The 22189-nt window shown below is 46.3% G+C and overlaps 1 long non-coding RNA gene across 1 annotated transcript; it reads left to right on the top strand.

Moving 5' to 3' along the window:
* Positions 1-1190: 1190 nt before the first annotated feature.
* Positions 1191-21153, top strand: LOC145504560 (uncharacterized). The gene is made up of 4 exons (XR_014052299.1): positions 1191-1322; positions 13072-13323; positions 15891-15973; positions 20691-21153. It is a non-coding gene; the product is annotated as an uncharacterized LOC145504560 (long non-coding RNA).
* Positions 21154-22189: the final 1036 nt, after the last annotated feature.

The raw sequence follows: 22189 nt of genomic DNA, 5'->3' as shown, positions 1-22189 counted from the left end.
TGAAATTAATTGATTTTCTCCTGTTAATCTGTCTAATGTAAATGTAATTATTAGACCAGCCAGAAGAAACTAGGCGAGTAGAGCAAAGTTTTCTTCCTTTGCTTCACGAAGAAGGTAGCCACCATCCCTCAGGCTGGAGAAACAAAGAGAAGAAGATGGGGTGAATGGAACCCAGAATGGAGGAACAGCCCCACCTCACATTGGGACCCGAGTCTCTGCAGGTTGCAGTTACACCTCAGGTGCTCGGGGCGGGGGTCGGGGCGGGGGTCGTGGGGTTGGGGAGGGGGCCTCCTGGAGCTGGGACACAGTTTCCTTTGAAGTGGGTGTTGGCTGATTGATGCTGGCATCTCAAGATGTGGTTGTGCCAGTGGAAGCCGAAAACTGAAGCCCACAGCTGCTTCCAGGTACAGGGGTGATCAGGGGTAAAGAATTCTTTCCAGGGGTAAAGAACCAGGTGGAGGCGAGGCTGTCGGCCGCAAAAGGCGGATGGAGTGACGTGAGCTCTCATCCCTCTGGCTGTGTTGCAGACTTCCTTTAGTGCCCTGCGGACAGAGTCTCCCAGGAAGCAGCTGCCAAAGCAGAAATGGGCTTTGCAGAGCTCTGACTGCAGAGCAGGGTCCAGAAAGGGTGCAGAGAGGAGAGATGACCCCTCCACTACCTGCCCACCTACTATTCGTAGTCCTGTGTGGTCTAGAGAGATGTCAGCTCAGGTGCACAGGGCAGCAATGAAGCTTTATGTTCACACTCTCGGTATTCATCATCTTTCAATTCTCCTCCACAACTAGCATACATTAGGACATCACTTTGTGTTTATAAAAATTGCCTTTAAAAAATCGTTCTTACCTCGCTGCATATGAAAGAAAAACATGACATCCTGACATATTGAGAAAACAGATGAACAGGGTGTAGGTCTCCTTAGATGAAGGGTACAGTGACAATTTTTCCTTTCTGGAAAGTTCCTTTGAAAAACCGCCCAGAGAGCACGCACTCACCGGGATGCTGTCCACTAGCCTTGCTCTGCTCAGGGAAGCGGCCTGTGCTGCCAACGTGCTCAGCCCCCTCCCTCCAGCCCTGGGGCAAGCTCGTGCCTGGCCCTGCTGTAAATATCTCATCGAAGCATCCATGGAATCAGTGGCCATCTTCCTTGCCCTCCAGAGTGCCGGTTTGGTTACCATGGCAACGCCCAGGCTGGGAATCAGGGTGAGTGGTCTCCATGAAAACGACGCAGAGGTTAGGTAGAGGGCCATGGAGACACACACACCTCCTTTCTTTACAGCTCAGACACATATGGCCACCAGGGGCGGATCCAATGCTATACCCTGGTAGGTTGTGCTTTATCGACATGTTTCTGCGGCTGTGGATGGATTTTTTTTTTTTTTAACCTGCCTTTGTCTTCTGCTTTAGCCATTTTCTTTCTTTCTTTTTTTCTCTTTCCTCCCTCCCTCCCTTCTTTCCTTCCTCCTTCCCTCTCTTCTTCCTCCTGTCCCTCCATCCCTGTCTCTCTCTCTCTTTTTATTTTCACTTTCATCAGAAGAAAACTGGCTCAGCATCCCCCAGCCCTCCAGAAAACAACAGCATCTGTGTTTTAACATTCATCTCGGTGCCTGCAGATTTACGGGCTCCAAGACAACACAGGTGTCTTTATTTTCTTTAATGGCCCTGCAACCACATGCCAACTAACACATTAGAGCTGGGAGAGGGCTGTTTACTTCGCAGCAGACTCCTCACCCCCGTGTGTCCCAGACCCAAACAACAAGTTGCCCCTGTTGCAGCCTTAGGAGTTTGAGCCCGGACTAATGGGGCTGGAAAGGTGTCCCATCGGCCTGGTGCTAGGCTGGGAGACATAAGGGTCCTGCCGAGCCTGCTTGTCTGGGACGGCACAGGAGTCCCCAGGGAAAGGGCATGATGGGTGTGTGGGGGAGGCAGGGGGCCTGAATTCTGAAGTCCACTCCTGACATGGTTACGGTTCTCAAAATGTCTTTGCTCCCCCCTTCCCAGCTCTCCCAGTCTGCCAACTCCTGGGGAAGGGATTCTGGAAAACTCTGTTTAACTGTTGAAATACCCTGTGCCCCTCTCTTCAAGGACCCCTTCAGATCTATTCAAAACTTAAAACCATCCTGGGGTAGCAGGGACCCCTGAATCCTGCCAACCTCATGCCTAGAATTCCCGGCATGCTCTGAAGGGTCGTGTCCCTGAGCGTGAGGGACGGGGTGACCTGCCTGCTGTGGGGAAGGCTGAGTGCTCCCCAAGCCCCTCCCCACCCAAGCCGGGGCTCCCCAGAGTCCAGACGGGGGCAGGTGTGAGCCCCAGGGATGCTGAAGGATGATGACAGATGCTGAAAGAGGGCTACCACACTTGTGGGGGGTGTGTGTGTGTGTGTGTGTGTGTATTTATTTTTGGCTGCACTGGTTTTATTGCTGCATGCGAGGTTCCTCTATTTGCAGCAAGTGCGAGCTATTCTTCACCTGCAGTAAATTCTCTTGTTGTGCAGCACAGGCTCTAGAGTCAGGTCAGTAGTGATGGCACATGGGCTTAGTTGCTCTGCAGCACGTGGGATCTTCCCAGACCAAGGATCGAACCCGTGTCCTCTGCACTGGCAGGCGGCTTCTTATCTACTGCACCACCAGGCAACTCCCATGGTACACTGTTAAAATTTACATGGAACAAATTGATGCTTTCAACACAAAAATACAATTAAGTTATTCACCTAGTAAACACAGAATTTATTTAAAAATGTGAAACACGCAGTGTGATGGGCACAGGGCATCCATGGAAGGAAGTCTTAAGATGAAGATGAAATCTGTGCCCATGGAGCAAGGCCAGGGCCCTGCTCTCTGCCTGCAACCCCGTGTGGTCCCTAGTCACTGCCAGCAGGCAAGGCTCCAGGCGGGAGGGGTTGGCCCCGGGGAGCTGCCCTTCAGGGATGTCCTTTGAACTACAGCATCCTGGCTGTCCTTGATTTAATCTCTGAGAGCTGCCTTTATGACTTCTCTCTGTGTAAAAACGCGCAAAAGGAACAGATTTCATAAATGCAAGTTCAGTGCGCTGTGAGTCATGGAAGTGACAGCCCTTCCCACAAACCCCGTGCCATCCACAGACACACAACCCTCGGGCGCTGCAGCTGTCAGCTCTGGTCTCAGCCTCCCTTTCAGGACAGGGAGAGGCCACGCGGGGTCAGCGCTCAAATGGACAGTCCCCGAGGAACCACTGCCACAGTCTGCTGGAAGGGACCCTGATGCCTCAGAGACGTGGCCTGGGGACCATTTGTCACGTCCCACCACACGAGCAGAGAACAGCAGGACAGTCCCTGCGTCCAGAACATCCCCGTCCCCCATGGTGATTCCAGGGTCCGAGGCTCGGCTCGTTGAACCGAGGTGACAGTCTGCTCTGTGATCCAGCCCCTCTCCTCCTGCAGCCCCACGCTCTGCACTCTGCCCTCTCCCTGCAGGGACACTGGTCAGTTTTCTGCCACCCCACTGCTTACCTCTTTCCCTTTCTTTGGGAAACGTTGCAGCACTGGGTCGAGTGGGAGCTGGTATCCATCTCTCACTGCAGGACCCCCCAAATCTGGATGCTCCTCCCCGTCCTCCCTGGAAGCTGGGGTCAGGCACACAATCTGGACTTGGTCAAACTCAATACCCCAGCCCAGGCTTCCCTCCACACAGGGAGCAAGTTGGCAAAGGTGCCCCTTCCCCTAGACGGTCAGATGCAGGCCAGGGGCTCAGGCTCGGCCAAGAGAGCACAGGCCCCGGAGTTTGACAGTGGAGCAGGTACAACCCAGGAGGCAGCATAGGATCCGGTCCAATCAGTGGGCTCCAGCGTCCAGCGGTAATGTTCCTGGTGAGAGCATCTGTCATCCATCCACAGTAACATCTCCCTCCCCTGGCTATTCCTGTGGTGAGGATTTGGTCCTGGTCTGAGCCTCCAGGCCCCTGAACTTCACTCGGCCTGGGTGTCCAGTCTTCTTTGATTGTCCAGCCTGTCCAGTAACTTTCCTGTAAGCTCTTTTTCTGACTTCAGAAGCCAGAGTCAGTTTTTTGTGGTTTGCATCCAAGAACCCTGGCTGCCCACCACTCAGGGCACCAAATGCCTGCTTACCTCCTGCCTGAGGCCTTTGCACTTGTTGTTTCCGCTGCCAGCGACGCTCTTCCTCTTGACCCCAGCCTGATCCCACCTCCTCTTCCTCAGCCTCACCTCACTTGCGCTGGAGGCCTCACTTGACCCCACACATCCTAGTTGCCCCCCAGTTCAGCACATGCCAAACTCCAGGGTAACTGTCCAAGGCGCCTGCCTGGCTGTCACTGCTTCTACTTTTTCCCCTTCTATTTGCCATGAAGTGACGGGGAAGTGGAAGCAGCGGCAACAGACTTTATTTTCTTGGGCTCCAAAATCACTTGGGACGGTGACTGCAGCCATGAAATTAAAAGATGTTTGCTCCTTGGAAGGAAAGCTCTGACCAACCTAGACAACATATTAAAAAGCAGAGATATTACTTTGCCGCCAAAGTCCATATAGTCAAAACTATGATTTTTCTACTAGTTATGTATGGATCTGAGTATTGGACCACAAAGAAGGCTGAGCACCAAAGAATTGATGGTTTTGAACTGTGGTGCTGGAGAAGACTTTTGAGAGTCCCCTGGATAGCAAGGAGATCCAACCAGTCCATCCTAAAGGAAATCAACCCTGAATATTCATTGGAAGGACTGATGCTGAAGCTGAAGCTCCAATACTTTGGCCACCTGATGCAAAGAGCTGACTCATTGGAAAAGCCCCTGATGCTGGGAAAGATTGAAGGTGGGAGGAGAAGGGGACGACAGAGGATGAGATGGTTGGATGGTATCACCGATTCAATGGACATGAGTTTGAGCAAACTCAGGGAGGTAGTGAAGGACAGGGAGGCCTGGTGTGCTGCAGTCCTTGCGGTTGCAAAGAGTCAGACAACAACAACAAATATATAAGATAGATAACTAGCAAGTACCTACTTATAGCACAGGGAACTCTGCTCAGTATTCTGTAATTCCCTAAATGGAGAGAGAATTTGAAAAAGAATAGATGCATGTATATGTATAACTGAATCACTTTACTGTACACCTGAAACTAACAACATTGTAAATCAACTATACTCCAATAAAATTAAAAAAAAAATTTTTAATGGCCATTTGCTTGCTACAAAGAGAATATCATTAAAATTTCCAGAAGCAGAAATCTCGTAGATCACATCTTCTGACCACAATAACAATTTCCTCATATGAAGTGATATCAGTAACATTGGTTAAACATAAAAGATCATCCACTAAAAGTATTAAACCCATATACTGCATATTTAGAAAATACACTGAGAACGCTAACAGCAAAATGACTCTGTTCCAGTTTCTTTCTTTTTCTGATAAGCTTTGCAGTCATTTTATCAAATTCTAAAGGATAATTGCAATGGGATGATGAGAACTTCATTAATGCTAAAAGTTAATTTAGAAATAATTAACATTTTAAGATTTTCTCTTCCCATTCAATATAGGATATCTCCATCTATCTTTTTAAACATTTTTTTATATCGCTCAGTAAAGTCTTATTACTTTCTTCACGTAGGTCAATAAATTTTACAAAGGTAGCATAATCCCAATACCAAATGCTTCAAGACTGTATAAAAAAGGAAACTCTATACACATCACATGCCCAAGTATAGAAACAGAAGTCCTAAATAAAATCCTAGCAAAAAGAATTAAGTGATACATTAAAACAATAGCATATCCAAACCAAATAAAATTTATGGTGGGGATTTTATCATAGGGAATTTATAAGGAAAATTAATAGTTTTCTTTTGTCATTACATCTTGTGAAAACAAAATCTTCACCAAATTTGGAGGACGTATTGGAATATCTGGTCATGAGACCTATGTAGGGCTTACTCTTGGTTTCCTGGAGCACCTCAAGGAAAGAAAGAGAGAGAGAGGGAGGGAGGAAGGAAGGAAAGAGAAGTCATTCATTCGTGTCCGATTCTTGGTGACCCCAAGGACTGTAGCCCACCAGGCTTCCCTGTCCATGATATTTTCCAGGCAAGAATACTGGAGTGGGTTGCCATTTCCTTCTCCAGGGGATCTTCCCTACCCAGGGATCAAACCCAATTCTCCCACATTGCAGGCAGACACTTTACCGTCTGAGCCACTAGGGAAGCATCTCAAGGAAACAGACACTCATCGTCTCCAAAGTGGCTGAAATCGAGGTAAAAGTAAGACATCAAAAGTGACCGTAGATCAGAAGAGATCTGCCATATTGTCAGGACACCAGAAATGGTTCTAATTAACACTGCGTCAGATAGAAGCCCCAGGGACGTCCCTGGTGGTCCAGCAGTTAAGACTCTGCGCTTCCACTGCAGGATGTGGGTTTGATCCCTGGTGGGGGATCAAATGAAGAAGCCGTGTGTCCCCTCCCCCCATTCTGCTCGTGCTTCTGCAAATAGACCCTTCACGACCTCCCTTCGTCTGGCTGAGGCCACTTCGTCAGATATTGGGTCTAGGGGGGCTCATCAAATGACCTTATCTTCCTCTTGGGGCCCCTGATACGCTCACAGCTGTAGCTGGTCAGTTTTTGTCAGCTTGGCTTTAGAGAACGAGAAGGTCAGAACCCTGTCTTCACATCTCCACCCCCAGGAACCCATGCACACTCTCTCTGCCAAGTTCAAGTAGAGCCCCCTCTAGGTTGGGGGATGCTAAGGACAGATACATAGAGGCGAAGTCAAAGCCCTCCTACCAGACCGACATCTCAGCACAGGAGGGTCCAGGCCTCATTCAGGAGCTGGGGATGGGGTGAGGGTGAATACAGGGTCCCTCTCTGTGGGTGAGGAACCAGGGGTACAGAAATGCACCCCTCAAGCTAGCAGCCTTGCACTAGCATGTCAAGCCCAGAGGGAAAGCAGATGAAGAGTCCTGGGTGAAAGGCTTAGGACAAGGGGCTTGGGTGTGGAGGATGAGACCCCGGAGGCTGGGCTCCCCTCAACACTTGCTGCGGGGAGAGCACGTCTCTTTATTCCTCAGCCAGAGATTCTTCTCTGTAATCAGCGGCCAGCCCTTCACCGACTCACAGCCGCAAGGAGAGAAAGCTCAATTCACAGGGTCTGATCACCTAGATAAAACAATTTCTTTGTTCGAGAAATCCATTTTTCAGGAATGTAAGCACTCACCCCTCCCCTTCCTCCTCTTTTTGTTTCTCGAAGCTTTTCTTTTTCTGATTAAACTTTTTCATCTTCTATCCTTTAACCTTTCTTTGACATCTATCTGTATAGCCCTTGAGAGCACTCATAGGAGGAAGAAATAACCTCGAAGTCAGAAACACAAATCTCTCTTCCCCTAATTAAAATCACTCCAGTGTTCTAGACCTCTTGGTCAGTCTTCCAGGGAGGTTAAAAATAATCTGCAAGTCTGAGAACACATTTGACTTGCCTGTGACCGTTCCTGCAGCCGTCTCATACTTCCTCCCCTGCTGTCATAACAACGGTGCATCTGTTGACAAAGAGATAGATAGACCGAAGGTCCTGAAGATGTAAACTGCTTGTGCCCAAAGACATCTATAGCAGCCTCTTCTTTTCTTTTTTTTTTTTATCTGATATTTTCATTTAAGGTCCAAACTTATTTTTTTGTATCCATGAGCTGAGATGGTCAGGCTAATAGCCATCTTAGGGCTTTCCTTCTTTCCTCCCCCCTTTCCTGGGTCTTGCCAACTGCAGGGTCCACCCCGGGGGTCTCCTTCCTACATCCCAAAGATGCTACGGAGTCAGGACCCCTTTGAGAGTCTGAGGAAAGTGTTAGGTCCCCTCTCCTGGAGTAACAACACACAGACCTGAGTTTCTATTCCCTCTCAGGAGTGCATGGAGCTGCGGTGAAGTCTGTCTCTGGGCCATGGGTCCAATTCTCTCAACATTAAGTCAGATAATGACCCGGATCAGACTCCCCTGAGGTGCTGATGAAAACACACAGATTCCCAGACCTGGATCAGAATCTTTGGGATGGACGCCAAAAGTCTGGATGTTTAATAAGCATCTCAGGTGGCCTCCACTTGCAGTGAACTTGGAGAAGCGTTATTAGGATCCCATCCACCCGCAGATCCCTGAACTAGTCTACTTCTTTCCAAAACTATTCAGATTACTTTACACTGAACTGGTCCCTCCGGGCCAGTACCATGTTTTACAGTCAATACATCCTTAGCTTGACTACTATACATGGAGAACTTGGATCATCCAAACTCTTATTTTCATTATTTTCCAAATCAATGATGTTAGTGTATTTTAATGTCAGCTGTCAGGTATGAGGTTCTGGCTCTTGAAAGGTAATGTCATTTGGACAGCTTTTCTTGGAGCAAGCTTTTATGTTTGAGCTACAATAGTTAAAAAAATGATATTAATAATTAAATTCCATTAAGATTGCAGAGCCGTGAAGACCTCAGTTACACCTTGGTTAGTATCGAATACTATCATCTTCTAAACCACACTCATTTTACTGCAAACAGTACTATTTATTTTTTACTTTAAGTGAAAATATTAAACAAAATATTTATGCACAGAGGAAACACAAAAGCAGGACTCTTCAGATTTTATCCTGTGGAACTTCAAAGGATAGCAAAGGAGAATAAATACACACCCAAGGGGTATGAGACCTAAATGTGCCAATACAAGTGGAGAATTTCTTTCAAGTATTGCATTTCACCATAAAAATTGTTGAAATTTTTGCATGACTCAATATAACTTATCTGTATTAAAAGTCATGGATTTCCTCTCAAATTTTCAAGCAAAATTTCTCTGTGAAAATGTTTCACGTTTATTTGGACTTCATATACTGCTCAGCACACTTCTGTTTTAAGAAATCTGACCTTATATCCTTTATATTTCTGCCTTTTACCTATTTACTTTACCATTTGCTGGCATCCAAATTCTGGCCTGAACAAAGCCCAATAACTCTGCTCCTTCTCCCTCCACTGAGAATTGAGCCAGACACATAGTAAGCGCTCAGTGAACACTTTGCGTTGGATAGCAACACGGATGCGCCACTGCTTACTTGAATTCACTTTGAAACCATTTGGTGGTTGACTTCCGTTATCCTCCAGTTCCACATGATTTGTTTTAAGATGATCTAGCAGGAAACGTTGACAATGCCAGTGCTCAATGAAGCTTTGGTTCCTCCTGGCACAGAATCCAACTTATTCCATTCATAGCATGGACAGTCATCACCGTCTGTTCCCTCACATTGTAACTGCTCAAGCAACTCAGTTGTGGAATCTATTAACATTTTGTCACCGATAAGCTACATTCTTCACTTATATGATGAATTTCTGCAAAGGTTGATCTCTTTCCTTACCAGGGCATAGTAGATGCTAAATGCAGGATGGCTGCTGCTGATCTGTTCGTTAATATGTTTCCAGTGATACAGGAAATTGCTTGATGAATTCGTAAGAGTCCTTCTGCCTTGGATCCTGCTTGCTAATATAAAGGAAAGCAGCTAATATGTTTCCCCTGTACATTCTTTTGATACTGGTAAACAATTTTCAGTTGCTCATTCGATGTGATTCTTTTGTGAAGTACCTGGGGAGGGATTCTAGGTGAAATGATGTAGAATCTTTATTTTCCAGGCATTTACAGCCTGGTAAGTGAGCTTATGCTAACAAGAAACCTGAGATGCTTTAAGAATATCAGCTGTGTATTCATGGTAACAGAAGACTGTTCTCTCCTTCAGTCTTTACAATTTATATTTTATTTACTTTTTTATTGAAGTATAGTTGATTTGCAATGTTGTGTTAGCTTTGGGTATACAGCACAGTGATTCCTATATATATTCTTTTTCAGAGTATTTTTCCTTATAGATTATTGCAAATTATTGAATACAGTTCCCTACACTACAGAGTTGTTGTTTAGTCTCTAAGTCGTGTCTGACTCTTTTGTGACCCCATGGACTATATAGCCCGCCAGGCTCCTCTGTTGGTGGGATTCTCCAGGCAAGAATACTGGAGTGGGTTGCCATTTCCTTCTCCAGGGGATCTTCCTGACCCAGGGATTGAACCTACATCTCCTGCATTGGCAGGCAGATTCTTTACCACTAAGCCACCAGGGAAGCCCATGCTATACAGTAGGTCCTTGTTGGTTATCTATTTTGTGTATATTAGTGTGTGTGTGTGACAATCCCAAACTCCTAACTTATCCCTTTCCCACCTCTTCCCCTTTGGTCACCATAAGTTTGTTATCTACCTCTGTGGGTCTATTTTTGTTTTGTAAATAAGTTCATTTGTATCTTTTTTTTTTTTTTAGTGAAGTAAGCCAGACAGAGAAAGACAAATATCATATGATATTGCTTATATGTGGAATCTTAAAAAAAAAAAAATCTGTCAGACTTTTCAGAATGGCGCTTCTCAACACTGGGCAGACAATTCCCCTCTCAGCCTTTTGCCTTTCCTGACTTCTGGTTTCTAGGCCTCTGCACACTCCCTGCCCACCTGGGTCCCCTTGCTTCTCCAGAGCATCACTTCTCTTCTGCATGCCAGTCGGAACTCTCCCTTCTTCTCTAAACCCTTATACTGTCTTAATTTAATTTTTCCAAAAAAAAAAATTGCAATCTGTTGAGTATAAAGGAAACAGATTGGGTGCAAAGCACTGTGTAAAGCAAGATGTTAGAAGAGTGTGGCTCAGGGATATTTTGGGATAATAGTAATGATAGTAGGAACCTGAGTGAGTCCTGGGCCTGGGCCATGACCTTGTCTAGGTGCTGGATGGGGATTATTAATAAATCATGTGATTCTCAAAGCAGTCACGTGCAGGAGACATTACAGAGGAGGAAACTGAGCAGAGAAAAGTAAAGGAAGTCAGTCCCACCCAAGGCAGAGAGAGCCCCTCCCTACAGACGTGCAGCAGAGTCTACCTGGGAAGCTCACAGGCCCCCCATAGGCCTCTCAGCACCCTGCCCCATCCTGTGTCTACAGCACCTTCTGGATACTTTGTTTATTGAGTCTTCACCTCCAGGATGTAGGGCTAATTGTGCCCACTTTACAGATGAGAAAGATGAGGTTGAGAGTGATTGGAAAAGTTCTTCATGATCACAGAGCCAAAAGGTAGGAAAAGAATCCAGGATTTCGCCTCCAACGTATGTCTCCAGAGTCTGTGCTCCTGATCACTCAGCCCTGGGGTTGACATGTGTGCGTGTGTGTAAGTTATACAATTTATAATTATAGACCCATGCTACAAGCCAATGCAGTTTCCAGTCATCAATAACCTGTGACCTGCAAGCATGCACCTAGGGACTCATCAGGCATGCTTTCCCCCTGCTTGCTGATCACAGCATTCTGGCTCTCTAGGATTCAATCATTGATCTGGTTTGCTGACCTGCAAAGGATTAATCCATTAAAAACAAACAAACAAAAAACCTGCCCCTGTCTCTTCTCGAATGTTCGGGTTGGTTTTGTAGTGGGATTGCAGTTCTTGAGAAGCAGGAGGAGGTTTTGTACAATTGCAAAATAGTATGAGTTCTAACATTAAGGCTGAATTGTTTTTTCCTGCAAAAGTGAATGCTTCAACTTTCCACATTTCAGGGCTTGAATTGTAACAGTAATAAGTTACCATTTCAAGAACTTTTAGTTTTTTGAAAATTAAAAGATAAATGATAAAACACTGCTGTATATTAAAATATTGGAAACATGAGCGCCTTGAGGTTTTAATGGCCCCTTGGCAGCCTGTCTGTCATCATTCCGAACCTTTCTCTACCCTCTCCACGTTCCTAGAGAATCAGGTTTTTCACGTACAAAGCGACACAATTTTCCTAGCACAGCTGTAACTGAAGCTAGTGGACAGGATAAATTAAGATGGAGGGGCATCTTTTTATCCTCTCTTATCTGCTCAGACTCTGAAATGGTCTAACTCAGAGCTTTTTGCTTGAAGAGGCCTTATACTAGTGTGTGTGTCGGAGGGGGGTGGTGTTCAAGGGACCCTGAGCCTCTCAAAACCGCCAAGACTTTCATTTCATCCCTATACATCCCCAAGGAGGAAGGTCATGTTGGGGGTCTCCAAGACCACCCCCTAGTCGATGACGCTCTAGAACTCCCAGAACTTAGCCCCAGGGCTTTTACTGGGTGCTGGTCCTGCTGCACCCTCTGCCTGGCAGGGACCCAAACTCCAGACTCCGAGAGGAGAGCAGGGGCTCAGCACAAACCATCCTGGTCACACGAGCAGTGCAGGTGATCTGATCAGTCTAGGGAACGCAGGAACCCTCCCCCTGAAACTCAAGTTCCCAGACCAGCCAAGGGCCTTCTCAAAAGCAGGCTTGGCAAGCACGTGAGCCAGGTCAGCATGGGAAGTTTTGTTTGCCCAATGGTCACAGCTTTCTCGGTCCCTCATCAAGACTTTGGGCTGGTGAGAACCTCAGGGAGGGTCTGGGCAGCCCACACCTGAGCCTCCCACAAGGCCGAGGGCTTGCTGGGGGGATGGAAACAGACCCTACTCAAGCCAACTGGAGCCTTAGAGAAGGATGCCCTGATCCAGGGGTACAGCCAAGAGCCATGCCACATTCAACAACATGCCCTGTACACACCACATACATGTCACACATACATGATACACGCAAACACATACCCCACACATGCTACAAGCACACATACCAGACACCACACACAGAAACACATGCAAACCACATACATCACACACACACACACACACACACACACACACCAGACACACACCCCACACACATCACATACCTTTTACACACCCCACTTCATACATTGGCATACAAGTTAAAAGCAGGAAAAAAGACAAAACATCATTCTAACATTGTAAAATACTGAGTTTAAATTGCTGTCACAAAGTCATCATCCTAGAATCATTTAATCATAGCCAAGACTTCAGATGTAGATGACTTTTGCCAGTTTCAGTGGTAGACAGAACCAGGGGTCTGACAAGGATGGAGCTTGAATGTATAAAGTCATTGATGTGGTTATTCACATGTGTGCAGAATGTGAAGGAGGCAGCATGTATGGGATACTCACTCTCCAATCGAAAGTGGAGAATAAAGACTTTTTCTCTTTTTTGTTTCTTTGTTTGTTTAGGCCATGCCTTGAAGCATGTGGGATCTTAGTTCCCCAACCAGGGATCGAACCCCTCACCACCTGCAATGGAAGCCTGGAATCTTAGCCACTAGACTACTAGTGAAGTCCCAAGCCTCGTACTCTTATCTACACTGAGGAGTCACATTCTCGTATTAAGTCTACAGACAACCATTTACTGAAATAATTACAGACTGGAAAACCTACACCTCATGCGTTAGGTGGTATTTTAGTGACGTTCAGGCGCACCACGGAGTGAGTATGTATAGCAATAAGGTGAATAATATACCATGCTACGATAGAAGATAAGACACCACTTCTGACACTGTTTGGGGTTTACTATTCTCCAAGCCCTGGGTCCTTCACGGCCCAGGCTCCTCCGACGGTCCTGTGGGGTCCTTAGGGGATGGGGGTCCTTACTCTCTTCATCTCGCGGATGAAGAAAGAACAGCTAGAGAGAGCTTGGCCTGCACTGTCTCCCTGCACAGAACTGGAGCCCAGATCTCACCGACTCCCAAGCTGTGCTATTAAAAACTAAACCAAACATCCGTTCCAGAAAAGCATGAGTCACCATAAGTATGCCCTACTTCTATGCCTTCCCAGAAAAATGCCTGGAACACAGTTGCAGCAAATATAATATTTGGATTTTTCAAGAACAAGGTTTTTATTTGATGAAGCATCACTCAAAAACATCACATAGGTTGTCCGCTTGGAGAGCTCTACCTGCTCAGGGCCTGGAGTATTTGGGGGCAGGAAAGGCTTTCAGGAGGGTTTCCTATGTAAGACTCATCACTGTAACCATAGTCCAAGATCCCCCTCTCTGCTCGCTTGCGCTGCTTCCCCATCACCAGGACATAGTTACTCACACACTCAAGGCACCACCAAGCTCACCCGAAAGCAAAATTCAGAGGAGTCACTCCGTCTTGATGCAGTAGGGCCTGTCCTGAGATGGTTCATCCAAGCATGTGCGAGAGCTTTGCCAGCATCCAGTGTGCTGGGTTCTGGCTGTGAGATGAGCCAATGGCAGAGAAAGACGAGGAACACGGAAGGGAGTGACACTGAGGTCTGTTGGGGTACCCCAGGGCCACCCCAGTGGCTACCACCAGCAGGGTTTGAGCTCGGGGCAGAGCGAGGCAGAGGCAGACATCTGGGCTGTGATGAGATCTGAGTCCTCAGTACATGGAGGAAAGAATTCTCTGGAGCAGTGAGACTGACTCTTGAAGCTGGTGTGGTGTGGGGTGGAAAGAGGGCCAAGCAGACGGCCCAGAAAACACTCACCATCCACGGTAGGTGGAAGGAAAGGACACTGCGAAGGGACCTGGGAGGGGGGTGCGCCAAGGAGCTGGGAGCCAGGGTTCTCAGGAAGAACCATCAAAACCGAGGCAGCGAGTGTGAGGGGGAAAGAAAGCGACCAAGAGCACCAGACGCTGCAGGAGCAAGTGAGACAAGGACCGAGAGAGGTCCTGTTCGTGAGGCAGTAGGAGGTGCCCTTTCAATTAAAAGACGCTTACTCCTTGGAAGGAGGGTTATGGCCAACCTAGACAGCATATTTAAAAGCAGAGACATTACTTTGCCAACAAAAGTCTGTCTAGTCAAGGCTATGGTTTTTCCAGTGGTCATGTATGGATGTGAGAGTTGGACGGTGAAGAAAGCTGAGCGCCGCAGAATTGATGCTTTTGAACTGTGGTGTTGAAGACTCTTGAGAGTCCCTTGGACTGCAAGGAGATCCAACCAGTCCATCTTAAAGGAGATCAGTCCTGGGTGTTCATTGGAAGGTCTGATGTTGAAGCTGAAACTCCAATACTTTGGCCACCTCATGTGAAGAGTTGACTCATTGGAAAAGACCCTAATGATGGGAAGGATTGGGGGCAGGAGGAGAAGGGGACAACAGAGGATGAGATGGCTGGATGGCATCACCGACTCGATGGACATGGGTTTGGGTAAACTCCAGGAGTTGGTGATGGACAGGGAGGCCTGGCGTGCTGCAATTCATGGGGTTGCAAACAGTCGGACGCGACTGAGCGACTGAACTGAACTGAACTGAACTGAACTGAACTCTCCCAGGGCAGGTGCAGAGACATGGGGAAGGAGAAAGCATAACAGATTTTGAGCAATGAGGGTAGGATGGTGGGGAGAAGCAGAGACTCCTCTGGGAGGGGAAGGAGTAAAACTGCAAGGGTGAGAGCTAGAGGGCCATGCAGAGAGACAGAGCGAGGCAGAGGGACAGAGACAGAGTCTGCCAGAGATGGAGACAGAGAAACAGAGCAGAAATAAAGACACAGAGAAACAAAGATACCGCCTGCCAGAGATAGAGACAGAGACACAGAGAGAGACAGAGAAACAGATTCTGCCAGAGATAGAGACAGAGACAGAGCAGAAAGAAAGAGGTACAGAGAAACAAAGAGTTTGCCGTCAGAGAGAGAGACAGGCAGACAGAGACAAAGACACAGAGGGGATGGGAAGGAAAGACAGAGGGAGGCTGTGTTTAGTTGCTCAGTTGTGTCCGACTCTTTGTGACCCCCTGGACTGTAGCCCACCAGGCTCCTCTGTCCATGGGGATTCTCCAGGCAAGAAGACTGGGGTGGGTAGCGATTTCTTTCTCTGGGGGGATCTTCCCGACCCAGAGATTGAACCCGCGTCTCCTGTATGGCAGGCGGGTTCTTTACCGCTGAGCCACCTGGAGCAATCAGGAGTGATACTTACAAAGCACTCTACAGATGAGGGTGTCCTTTTCTGCACAGGAAACTGCCTGCATAATCTTGAGCCTTGTGCAAACTGTAAGCCCCAACTTTGCCTCCTTGTCCCCTCTTCATCTCACGCAGCTGGACTTCGTTAGGCCCAGACGATTTCAGAACGTCTGAACAAACCTTGTGGAACATCTCTGCTACCTGCGGAAACCCTGCTGGTAAGCTACTCCTCCATCACTTTCATGTGATGAAGTGTTAATGATATGTAGATGAAATGTCATGAAGAAAGATAATTTGCATGCACACACCGCAGAAGGGAAGATTTTTAAATCTTTAAGTAATAGCACAAAATGTCTCCAGCCTCTTGAGCCTGTTTCTGTCCATTGTTTCATATTCGGAGTCAGAGCTGGACAGAATCATTTAAAAACCTGGAAAGAACTTGGGATGTGGGCCATGTGACTCCTTTCCCAAAAGGTTAAAGGTTTCAGAAGCGCTAACTGTCTCTCGTACCCCCGCTCCACAGGAGAGCACTTCTAAATGTTAATGTTACATTTAACCTTGGTAGCCTGACCTTGAGGTAGTGGAATAGCACACTAAATGAAAATGATGCTTTCCATAAATTTGCTTCGAAGCGCAGTGTCTTGGTCATGCTTGAAGGCGACTTTTATGGATCTCATGCAGACGAACATGGATCACTTATTTATGGATATTTGACATTTGCTGGTGTGGTAACTCACTCTCTGGACATTTGTTATATTTATTTTAATTCTTTCTAGAATACAGCAGAGAATTTAGGGCTTTTTAAATCTGCATATATATGCAGGCAGTTTTTCTTCTTGTGCATGCATTCATTAGCTAAGTGGGGTTTGGGGACTTTGTTATGATGAAAATAGTGATTTCATGCACGTGGAAAGAGGATTCAAACATCACAGAAAGAATACAATGAAATGTGAATCTCTCCTGTCTCACATACTCTACTCCATGGTTAGAGATAACCACTGTCCTAGTTTCTTGTGTTGTGTATATTTTTGGAAAATCTCCACACGTATCATATATCTGAATTTATATCTATCTAACATACACATGCATACACACATATATTTTTTGTTGTTGTTCAGTCCCTCAGTCATGTCCGACTCTTTTGAAGTCCATGGGATTTCCCAGACAAGAGTACTGGAGTGGATAGCCATTTCCTTCTGCCTGCAGTGCAGGAGACCCGGGATCAATCCCTGGGTCTGGGAGATACCCTGGAGAAGGAAATGGCAACCCGCTCCAGTATTCTTGCCAGGAAAATTCCATGGACAGAGGAGCTTGGTGGGCTACCATCCATGGGGTTGCAAAGAGTCGGACACGACTGAGTTACTAACACGCTTCTCCAGGTAATCTTCCCTACCCAGGGATTGAACTCATATCCTTTGAGTCTCCTGCAATGGCAGGTGGATTCCTTACCACTGTGCCCCCTGAGAAGCCTGTACATATATAAATAAACACAAATTTTCATGGAGCTGGAGGCACTTGTCGACTATGTTTCTTTTAGTTATCAATATCTGGGTAATCTTAACCTCATCAACACGCACAGATTCATCTCCTTTAATAGCTCTGAAGTTTTTGATCACATGGAAGTAGCTTAGATTATTTAATAATTTTGCTGTGGATGGGCATTCCAGTTTCTGACTAGTATAAACAATTTTTCACGGAAGGCTTCTGTCTACAGTCAACTTTCGGTCTCTATGACTACATATGATATTAATCCTGCTTTCTTGAATCACCACTCTGCCCTGAAGTCTAATTTTCATATCTGAATTTATGACCTCTTTGGCAAGGAAGAAACCTAGGGTTGTTTTTATTCAGTTCTTTTGCCCACTTAGCACTAGATAAAATCATCACAAAGACATGGTCCATGAACAGCAGGCTGAAAATCAAGTTAAGAGATACTAGATAAATAAGCTAGAATGCAATAAGAGATAGTAAATTTCTTCCATCACATAAATTAAATTTATTCTCTTTGCATTTGTTTTGCTTTATCTTTCCACCATAAGCCATAGCAGACGGGAAAACTGCTGGCTTGTTTTCCGGTCTTACTGTTTCCAGTGAGCCTTGTCCCTCCTCCTAGTCCACACTAGTCCATCAGAAAGCAGGCAACCAGGGCTGCACCTGGGTCTAATAAGATGTGGTCAGCAGCTGTGGTCCAGGTGCAGGGGACAGGGAGAGGGGCTTCCAAATGGCTGGCCTGTTGTCATGACAGCAAGAGAGATGGATGGAGTGAAGCCCAGTATTCTGGATGTCAAGTGTCCAATGGCACTGTGGAAAGGCAGAGGTCCAAGGTGTGGGTGTCCTCGAAGGGCATCCAGCTGCTCTTGGGATCCAAAGCCCCGCTGGGCTTTAGGTCTGGACAGGGCTGTAGGAAAGATCTGAGAGCGTGTTCCTTTCTCCAATAAGCTCCTAGTTTCTCTCTGGAGGACTTTACCCTGATATTCCATGGCCATATTTTAGCTCTTCCAGGCGGACCCACTATCAGAATACATAAATTATAGCACTGCTCTCTCTCTCTTTTGCTTCCTTTGCTTAGGAGTTTTGAGAAGCATAAATGCATTTTCCCTAAGATGTAGCTCTGAAACAGGATAATTCAATATCTGGAAGGGGAATCAGGTCATTGATAACTGCAGTCCCCTCAAAGGAGAGAAGTTGCAGGAGGTGGGGGTCTAGGGGGTGAGGCATTTCTTTTTCACACCTTAGTACTTTCCAAATATTAAATGGTATGTTTTACCTACAACTAAAATATGACCATTTAGTCATTTCCATCTTAGTTCTCTTGAACGTGAGTTTCTCAGGAGAGACACCCTGGCTCTTCTTTGAACAAATAAAGACTGGACCCCTATAAATATTGGGGTGTCTTTGACCAGAATGAAAGTATCAAAAAACAAAAAAGGAAAAGGTGGGACTGAATTTCCCTTTGCCTTTGATTGTTGCTCCGATAGCCCTTTCATCTCACTTAGGGACCTTTTATCTGGGTCTTCTCTATCCTTGGAAGTTTCTCTGTGTTGTGTGGAGGCCGTGTCTCCTCACATTGCTTCGGATGACAGAGTTTCCTGGAATGTCCTCCTGGGCCATGTTAGGGGTTGAGAATTGGGTTTTGAACCCTGAATCCCTTTGCTTAGCACCTCCCTGTATGTACCAGGTAGCATTGCTTTCTGAAGCTGGGCAAACACTGCTGACCAATTCTCATTTTTTGCTAGAACTCTGTGGTGAAAGCTAGGTAGGAGAAAGCAGCTTAGGCCAGGGGTAAAAGTGAGGCTTGCCCTTCTCTGCTTCTGAATACAAGAAGGCCAATCCCACAGAGCTTATCTACCCCCTGACAGGTGGAAACAGACAGCACATATACTCCTGGAGGCGCTTCCCATCACTGGTCACTATGAGATATAACCCAGTGAAGTGTTCGTCTCCAGCCAATCAGATTAGCTACCCCCTTCCCCAGTGATGCAAGCAGGGTAGACAAAGGCACGTTCCTGGGTGAAGGGTGCTCGTGCAAAAACAGAAGTAAATGCCACCTTCATCATAGACATAAATAAAGGCAATTGTCTTTTTTAATTAACTTATTTTATTCTTGGCTGTGCTAGATCTTTGAAGCATTGCTTGGGCTTTCTCTAATTGCAGGGAGTGGGGGCTACTCTTCCTTGTGGTACTTGGGCCTCTCATTTGTAGTGGCTTCTCTTGTTGCAGAGCACAGGCTCTAGGCATGGAGACTTCAGTAGTTGTGGGTCCCAGGTTTAGTAGTTGCTGCTCGAGGGTCCTAGGGCACATGGGCTTCTGCAGTTGTGTGGCACTTGGGCTAAGTCGCTCTGCGGCATGTGGAATCTTCCCGGGCCAAGGATTGAACTTGTGTCCCCTGCATTCATAGGCAGATTCTTTATCCATTGCACTACCCGTTGTTGTTGTTTAGTCACTAAGTTGTGTCCGAATCTTTGAGATCCCATGTACTGCAGCCCCCCAGGCTTCCCTGTCCTTCACCATCTCCCAGAGTTTGCCCAAACTCACGTTCATGGAGTCAGTAATGCCAGCCAACCATTTCATCCTCTGTTGTCCCCTTCTCCTCCTGTCCTCCGTCTTTCCCAACGTCAGCGTCTTGTCCGCAATTGTCCTGAATGCAAGTAAAAAATCAATACATGTGATTTAAAAGGGTTCATAATTTTAATTCCAAGAGCTACTTCAAAATAGAATTATCTGGATTCTGGTTGACTCCATGTAGGGAGTGAACAAACAGAAGGGAAAGACAAGTATGTCTATTATCTACTGCTTGTTGGATATACTTGCTCGATAAGCCTGGCAGAGACTTATATAGACAGAGATTTGAGTTCAGTACTCTATGTTGGGAGCTTCTGGCTTTTGGCAGTGATAGAGACTGAGAAATCATGAGAAGGAGATGTGATTAAGTCCCCAGAGACAGGAGGATGCGAAGGTCCAAGACGAATGACTGGCGGCCACCAGCCCTCTGCGGATAAGAAGGACAAGTCTAGACTGTGACTGGAGAGAGGAGGAAGCATGGCTTTGTAGCCTCCTGTTTTGAGGTCCTCATTGGGGTTGTACCTCCATTCCAGATGGTTATCAGCACAAATCAGTCCTGCCTTTTCAGGACAGCGTGTGTGGGAAGTACTGCCAGTTAGCCAGGCCATCTGGTTTTCTTAGAGAAATGCTTTAAGAAGGATGGAGCAATCAGCAGGATCCAGTGGAAGGCCGGGTAAGCAGGGAGCCCAAAGCCCTTGGGCATTTCCTTTGGTCACCAGTGCCCTTAGGAGAGCGGATTTAGGACTTTGGAGGGGGCAGGAGCAAGAAAGAGAAAGGGATTTTCTATGATTGATGGAGCAGAGCTTCAGGTTGCATAAACTCAGTGTAGTTCATAAAGACGAATAATCATCCTGATGGTTATGTCTCTAACAGACGCAGCAGGAGCCAAAGAACTCCATTCCGATGCTTGAGCTATTTTCATAGAGAGGACAGAGCCACACGGAGCCAGCTGTCGTGCTGGAAGGGAAGAGACCTCCTGAGTGACCGCACCGCAGAGAAAGCAAGAGCGGGCATCACCCCGCCCTCCTCCACGCGGCTAAGAGCCGCCAGGGCTTGATGGAGGCACAAAAGCACAATTGTTCCCATCTCTCTTGGGTCCAGCCAACTAGGTTTTAATTAAATGAAAATAATAGGCATCTCCGTTCACCTGGGGAGGAGGAGGGAGGCAACGCGAAGGAATCCAAGTTTCCATCAAACACTGTTCAGTTCATGGGGCAGAACTCAAATCACTGGGAGTTATTGTTACCTGGTTTTTTCCCCCTCCTCTTTCATCATTGTGGCTATGAGAGTCAAAATTTAATTATGGTGATTGAATTATTAAAGGACTCAGAAATAACTTTTGCATACCAAGCTTTTTCCTCCCCTTCAGCTGAAGAGACTGGCGCTAATGTGAGGATTTTCTGTCATTTTAGTAGCCTTAAGTGCTGAGTTGCAATGTGTCTGGTCTTGATGTCCTTGATAAAAGTTCACTTGAGAGATGAAATTTAAGGAGAGATTGAAAATGATTTTATATAAGAATCTTATCTGAAAATAATATTGACAGGAAAGATAATGACTTCTAAATTTTCATACCTATTTCAGTCATATAATAGAGACTGACTATTGATAATGAAGACAGGAATAGGAAAAAACAAACAACTTTTAGCTATTTTTTTTGCCCCAAACAGAAACAACCACTAAATGTTCATAGTAGTGACTGTTGGGAAAATGAGAACCTGAATTATTTCAGCCTTGTTGCTTCACAGAAATCAGAAATGAGGCAACCTGAACTGGAATTTTGGTTTGTTTGTTTCTCATGAAACCATCGGAGAAGGCAACGGCACCCCACTCCAGTACTGTTGCCTGGAAAATCCCATGGACGGAGGAGCCTGGTAGGCTGCAGTCCATGGGGTCGTGAAGAGTTGGACACGACTGAACGACTTCACTTTCACTTTTCACTTTCATGCATTGGAGAAGGAAATGGCAGCCCACTCCAGTGTTCTTGCCTGGAGAACCCCAGGGACGGGGCAGCCTGGTGGGCTGCTGTCTATGGGGTCACACAGAGTTGGACACGACTGAAGCGACTTAGCAGCAGCAGCAGCATGAAAACCATGAACTTGAATGGAGAGATCCTTTTTTTTTAACTGAAATATAATTAATTTACAATGCTGCATTAGTTTCAGGTGTACAGCAAAGTGATTCAGTTTAAAATATATGTACATATATATGTACATACATAGAATATATGTACATATGTACACACATGTGTATGTATATGTGTACATATATATGTACTTCCTTTGTCTGAAGGAAGTCAGACAAAGAAAAATATGATATCACTTATATGTAGAATCTAAAAAATAATACAACGAATTTGCTTATGAAACAGAAAC

The sequence above is a fragment of the Giraffa tippelskirchi genome, chromosome 5 (assembly GCF_054371585.1).
Source record: "Giraffa tippelskirchi isolate mGirTip1 chromosome 5, T2T-mGirTip1v1.2.pri, whole genome shotgun sequence".
NCBI classification, from domain to species: domain Eukaryota; kingdom Metazoa; phylum Chordata; class Mammalia; order Artiodactyla; family Giraffidae; genus Giraffa; species Giraffa tippelskirchi.
This window is presented reverse-complemented; position numbering and strand designations above follow the sequence as displayed.